Source organism: Chlorocebus sabaeus, chromosome 17, assembly GCF_047675955.1.
Source record: "Chlorocebus sabaeus isolate Y175 chromosome 17, mChlSab1.0.hap1, whole genome shotgun sequence".
NCBI lineage: Eukaryota > Metazoa > Chordata > Mammalia > Primates > Cercopithecidae > Chlorocebus > Chlorocebus sabaeus.
The window spans coordinates 23,289,580-23,297,251 of record NC_132920.1 but is presented as its reverse complement, the minus strand read 5'-3'; positions in this window follow the sequence as shown (position 1 = coordinate 23,297,251).

Sequence of the window (7,672 nt, the reverse complement as noted above, 5' to 3'; positions counted from 1 at the left end):
CAAACTCTTTAGGATACCAGAGAAAGCCTTCCTGCCTCTGTCCCTTCTGTGTCCTTCAGGATACACTTTCTTGCCTTCACCTCTTGGCTCAAGCCCTTTCTTTTGCTAATCATGTCTCCTTTCACTCAACCACACCTCCATTTAGCTAACTCCAACTTAGGCATTCTTCAAGGTGACAAAGTAACATCTTCTTGGAAATATGTAGCATATGTAGCATTCTTTGCTTTTCTACTTGAGATCTGCATCTCCAAGGTATCTTTTTTTTTTTTTTTTTGAGATGGAGTCTCACTCTGTCACCAGGCTGGAGTGCAGTGGCACCATCTCGGCTCACTGCAACCTCTGCCACCTGGGTTCAAGCGATTCTCCTACCTCAGCCTCCTGAGTCGCTGGGATTACAGGCGTGCACCACCATGCCCAGCTAATTTTTGTATTTTTAGTAGAGACAGGGTTTCACCATGTTGGCCAGGATGGTCTTGATTTCTTGACTTTGTGATCTGCTCACCTTGGCCTCCCAAAGTGCTGGGATTACAGGCATGAGCCACTGCGTCCAGCCCCCAATGTCTCTCTATGTTCCCGTAACACTCAGAAACTTACCTTGTCATTGATTATAACCACAATATATGATAAGTCGTTCTATTTCTTGTCTTTCTCCCACATTCATCTGTGACTTCCCTGGAGGGAAAGACAGTTTCCTGCATCTTTTCCCCCAAAGTATAGTGCAATACTACCCATAGAGGAAGTTTAATAGTTTGCAATTATGAATGAACTTAGTACCTTACTAACTCACAAGGTTGGCAAGCAAATCGATACACTGTACCAGTATTATGCTGACTTATGTTTCCACATGCTTACAGGTATTGCACTGTTGGAATATAGTAGTTCCCCCAGTCACAATTTCACCTTCTGCAGTTTCAGTTATCCATAGTCAATAGCAGTCCAAAAATATTAAATGAAAAATTCCAGCAATAAACAATTTATAAGTTTTAAATTGCCCCCCGTTCTGCATAGCATGATGAAACCTCGTGCCCTCCTGCTCTACTCTGCCTGGGACGGGAATCATCCCTTTGTCCAATAAATGCAAGCTGTAGATGCTCTCCACCCATGAGTCACTCAGTAGCCATCAGTGATTGGATGGACTATTGTGGTATCACAGTGCTTGTTTTCAAGTAACTCTTATGTTACTTGATAATGAGCCCAAAGTGCAAATATTTAACAAGGAAAGAAAAAAAAGTCCTATGCTGAGGTTGCTGAGATCCACAGTTAGAATGAATCTTCTATACGTGAAATTGTGAAGGAAGAAAAAGAAATTCAGGCTAGTTTGGCTGTCACACCTCAAACCACAAAAGTTACAGCCACAGTGCATGATAAGTAGTTAGTTAAGATGGAAAGACATTAAATTTGTGGGTGGAAGACAAGAATAGAAATGTTCCAATTGATAGTGGTTTCAGGCATTCACTGGGGAGGGTGCGGGCTTGGAACTTATGCCCTTTGAAGAAGCGCACACCACCGTCATTTCATACATTGGTATTCATACACAGCCGTGTGCTCTTCTGTAATTTTAAACTTGAAGTGGTAACTTAGGGAAGTATCCTCTTCAAGTCAGTCGCTGGGCAAGGTGGTTTTGTTTATTCTCAATTCTTAAGAGTCGAGCGGTGTCGTTTCCATGTGCAGTCATCTATTTTTAATCCAAGAGAGTCTCATTAGAATACTGTGAATCATTCCTCGGCAGCCATACCTGACCCTCTCATGCTGTGGCATGAGCCTCTCCCATCGCGTCTGCCCAAATAAAAACAAAGCAACTGTTGTTCATGTTTTCTCTCTGAAACCATCTGTCATCGTCCTCAACTTAATTTATGCTCCTTGCATTTATAGGAAAAGGGAAGAGAAGAAAAGAGGTAATTTGCAGAATATTATTTAAGAGAAAGTAATCTTTAAACTCTTCACTATTTACCTTACCTCCAACATCCTTTGTATGTTCAGTTCCATCCAGGAGCACGTCGTTTGCCTGTGGTGTGACTCTTCCTTTCTCATTACCAGCAGTTAAGCTGGGCGTAGTGTGTCAGAGGCTTAACTCATAGTCAATGGTCCCAGTGTCTGGTGGAGACAGAGGGACCCAGGCACTGTCAGCTATGGTTGAAAAGTAGATCCTGAACTGACTTTATATTGCAGGGCATAAAAAAAAAAGAGAGAGAAATTGTGACCCTTGGCAAGATCGAGTTTTGTGCAGATTTTTTTTTCCCTCCACAGCAAGACTACAAAAAAAAAAAAAAAAAAAAAAAAAAAAAGCAGTGTTCTTTGGAGACTCTTGAATGCTCACTCAAAGGCATACTGCTGCGCAGCTATTTTGTAAAAGTGGAGAAATGGGAAATGATCATGTTCCGAGGTAGCTGGAGGCTGTCTGGGCTCACAACCAGGCTGCACTTCCTTGGGAAGAATGATTACCCTGCCATATGTGGCACTCTGGAGAAGAATGAGACAAGAAGTAGCTATGAACTAAGTCATAAGAAAGTAAATTAGGCCAAGTACTAACACAAAAACTCACTACCACTTACTAATTATTCATTCATCAAATATTTTTTGAGCACCTACTTTATGCCCAACACTCTTGTAGGTGTAGGGGATAAATGAGTGAACAAAGCTGACAACAATAACAAAAAATATATTTTTATGAGCAACATTCTAGTGAGGGAAGAAATAAATAAATAACATACCAAATCAATGATAGAGTATATTAGAGAGGGTCAGGTGTTATAGAAAAAACCAGAACAGGATGGAGGGAATCAGGCAGGCTAAGAGAAGGACTGTTGTTTTAAATGGAGCCACACTGAGAAGGTGGCGACTGAGCCAAGAGTTGGAGGAGGAGAGGAAGCGAACTGTGTGGCTGTTTGGAGGAAAGTTATTCCCTGCAGGGAAATAGTGCAAAGGTTCTGAGACAGGAACATGGTTAAAAGATTTGTGAAGAATCAAGGAGAACAGGCCATCAGAGCAGCCTGAGCCAGGAGAGGGTTATAGGAAGTGAAAATGAGGACAGCAATGAGGACAGATAGTGCAGGGTCTTCTGGGTCATTGTCAGGACTTTCACTTTCACTCTGAAAGTATTGAGGGGACATCCATTAAAGAATTTTGAGCAGAGGGGTGGCATGAGATGACTTCAATGTTTATAAAAGCTGTATTTGCCACATTGAGAATGGTTTGTAGGAAGATTGTTTTAAGTCCTGGTCACTAGGGCACTGAGAAATACAAGTTATCTTGTTATATCATTTTAGCAAAATAGGTATTATTATCTATTTTATAGATGAGGAAACAGAAAGAGGCAATCACCTGAACAAAGTTACATAATTAGAAAATGATAGGTCTAAGACTTAAACCATGAAGTAAGCAATAACGTATATGCTCCAAGCCCTATAGCATTGTCAATTCTGGTTTAATTGCACTGATGCTCAGGGTTACCAATGGAGTGTTGTGTGTGTCAGGAAACAGTCTATAGACATTTGGAGTTACCACATGAACTAATTTCCGGGCCATATATGATTGATATAATTAAAAACTTTCACTAAAATTGCTGATGCTTTTAATAGTTAATCAACTAGTTTTCTACATGAAGAAGAAAGGGTTCCCAGTCTCTCTTCATAGATGTACCCGCAGATTGTTTTGTTCTCCTGTGCAAGGTTTCCTGTATCACTGAAGAGGTAGAACCCTTGTTAGGTTACTAGAACAAGCTGAGTTGACATCTTAATAATTTCCTGATCATAACCCCATACTGTTTCTGAAAGATACAGTATTTTTCAGAGGCAAATATCAGAAAAAGTGATCAAACTAAATAAAAGCAGGGACCACAGGCATAATCAGTGGTTTTTAGTGAAGACTACCTATTGAAGTAAATCCTCATGATCCTGTATCGGTTTGTTTTTAACATGTAAGATCCCTCCTTTTAGCTAAGAAATATGCAGAAAGGCTTGTAGGGAAAGATCAAAAAAGGTAAAAAACAAAATACAAAAACTGAAATCTGCAAGGTTTGGTACCTGCTCTAGAACCAAAAAATTGAAGAGTTAACGGACTATGAGGACTTCTCGCTAATCAAAGCAGGTAAGCCATCACTTTAAGATGCAGATCAAAAAGCAAAGATGCAAAAATATTTTCTGCAAATTTATTTGATTATAAATGTTACAATTACTTGAGGAGGTAATTTAGAGGATATTGTTAATTTGCCAACTTATCTGATTATTTAATTGCAGACATTAGTTTTCAAACCATTTAAATTCCATACTTCCTGAATATAATCAGATGTGATTGGACATGACTTTCCTGAGCTAGACTTGCCAAGAATATTGCTCTTGTTATTTACCTAGCAGCAGATGACCAAAATACAGTCTTCTGCTATTTTCTTCAGGTAAAATTTAGTCAGGTTTCAAAGATCATCATAGAATTCAAAAGAACTGAATTTCAGAAATTTAAAACTCCACTTCAGGGAAGAAAATCCCAAAGTTTATTTAAACCATATAAGGCTCACAATTATATCTATGTACTACCACATGAAACTGTTTTGCCTATGTGATGTGAAGCATGAGAAAATAATTTGTAGCATTCAAAGATTTGGCCTCACTTGGAGAAGAACATCTGGATAATCAATTTATTAACTAAAAGAATCTGAATGTTTGGGTGTAAAGAATTGTTCCTGTTCTTTGGTTAGAAAAGTGGACTTGAAGTCATTAGAGAGAAGTTCCTTAGGAGAAGGCATCTCATTAAAGTTTCAGTGTGACCTATTTTAAGCTTGACTGGAAAATACATAATAGTTCCGATAGAAACCAGGAATAGAGCAAATCAACATCCTAGTAAAGGGCCTGCTTATGCATAGATGCCATAAAGATTCCTAGACAAGTTGACACTTTTCAATTTATAGCATCTGAATGGAAACATAGTTGTATGTGAGATTGATTAAATAGGTTTCATTACTTTATAGTCACACTGTACTTGGGTTTGTGCATTGTACTAAATTATTCTTACCAAATTATTTTATTAAAAAATCAAAGAAAACCTGTCTTTCGTTCTGATTCAGTCATAATATTCAGGGTACTTTTCTGTCATTTTATTTTTATTGCCCTCTGGAGATGGCTTTCAGAAGTTCATCTACGCCAATTTATTGTATATATTTTGTCCTTGTTTTCTTATTGATTCAAAGCTACATTCACTTGTTTTTAGGTATACTTCTATATGAAGTAATGTGACACATCTTTCAAAACCATTTTTCAAAGACCAATACTGTTGGACTCCTGAATTCTGATATTTTTTCAACTGCAGAAACACTAGCTAGCTATTGAAATTATGGCAAGTGTTTCCTTGTTTGACTGACTCACATCAAATTCCAGTGAGAAGCCAGGAGTGGCTCGACTTTCTATCACTGAGGTATCTAATTCATTTTATTAGTCAGAAATACATTTTAACCTTATGGAAATAATTTTTTTTCATTAGACACAAATACATACATAAATACCCCTAGCCTAGGCACACCCCATATGTAAGAAAGTTAACACTAGAAGAAAAAGCATGTGCATGTGTGTGCTTATTTTATCTGTCTATCCATATGTAGATACTATATCATCAGATCTAGATCTAGATACATAGCTAACTAGATATAGAAAACACTTATGTCTGAGAAAAAGATATGGACTTACAGTAATACGGGCAATGCATTGCTGTTCTCTTAAGTGAGTGTCTTCATCTCATTTTACCTGTTGGATCCAGACTCCAAGTTACTAACATAAATCTGTCAGTCTCAAAGGCTATGGTGTAAGATTTCCTTCAGAGGAAAAGACATAGTAAAGCATACTATGTCATTTATGCTTATGCTATGGATTAGTTAAAATGCATTAATCATTTTTGTCAATAATTTTCTTTCATCTCTCTGTTCTCACCTCATGGCAATGTCCTTGAGACCATCATCTCCCCAAAAGGCATGGATTGGAAAAAGAGGTAAAATCCTATTATAACTATTTTACGATTTAGGTCTAGCAGCTCTTCTAAAGAACACAGTAGAAAATGAAACACAGATGCTTCATTAATTTCATTATGATTGGTTTAGATTGTGCAAGTCATTCTCAGACTTTCCTTTTATGCCCTGTCTTTGAACAGGCTTACAAAACAAAGATCATTGGCAATGATATGGTTTGGCTGTGTCCTCACCCAAATCTCATCTTCAATTGTAGTTCCCATAATCCCCACATGTTGTAGTAGGAGAGACCAGGTAGAGATAATTGAATCATGGGGCTGCTTCCCCCATTCTGTCCTTGTGATAGTGAGTTCTCATGAGATCTGACAGTTTTATAAGGAGCTTTCCCTTTTGCTGGGCACTCATCCTTCTTCTTCCTCCTGCCATGTAAAGGCGGACATATTTGCTTCCCCTTCCACCATGATTGTAAGTTTTCTGAGGCCTCTCCAGCCCTGCAGAACTGTGAGTCACTTAAACCTCTTTCCTTTATAAATTACCCAGTCTCATGTACAACCTTATGCAGTGGGAGAACAGACTAATACAGGCAGCCAGTTAACATTTTTTTTAGCATGTTGCCTCTAGTTATCCATGGTGTATAACTATAGGAGTTCAACTTATATTATTATGTCCTAGTAATGTCCTTTTAACACTGTATTTATTGAACTAAACGGGTTTTCTTTCACAATCCCAATATAAAAATAACTATTCCTTGTATCAACTTCGATAATTCAGAAAATTGGCTATAAATGTGTTAGGGGATAAGAGATAGGCATGAAGAATAAAGATTATAAATACTAAACAGCCCAGGGCATATTAAAATAGCAATAATAAAAATCATACTATTCCATAACCAAATCAAGTTTTGATGGAAAGAAACACATAACTGATTGCCTTCTCATTAGAACAACAGAAAATCAGTTGTCCTATTGGGCTCTAATTGAGAAGCCAGATGGAGGCTGGCAGTCAGAGTGGCATTCCTGGGACACACAGAACCACAGGAAGCAGTGAGCAATAGGTTCATATTTCTATTTGCATATAGCCAGAACTGCATTTGACAGCAAGAACAGATTTCCCAAACCAAGCATCTCTCATCAAACATATATTCCTCTGGTAGACAGCAGGCAGTAGCTTCTCTTTTAACAGGCATTTTCTAGTTTTTATGCACACTTCTAATGATTTTAACGTAGAGAGAAGAGGTAGGTACAAATATATGAATGATTTGAAGAAACTATAGATAACGAATTATTTCTTTGCTATTTCTGAATTGAATAAACATACTACTAGAACGAATAAGGATGTTTAGCAATATCAGAGGATGCAAGGTCTATATATAAAAGTAAATTGTACTTCTGTATACTAACAATGAAAAATTGGAAATTGAAAAAACAGCTGTGGTAGCATCATAATGTGATAATTTAGGGATGACTTTAGTAGAATGTGTGCAATACATTTACCTTAAGATTACAAAATATTGCTGAGAGAAATTGAAGAAGACCTAAACCAGTAAAGACATACACTGTGTTTGTGGACTGGGAGTTTATGTATTATTAGGGTATTTATTCTCCCCACAGTGAAATATACATTCAAAAACATTTCAATCAACATTGACACATAATTTTTGTAAGAATTAATAGGCAATTTTATTCTTAAATTTACATGACAATACAGAAGCAGTAGAGAACCAAG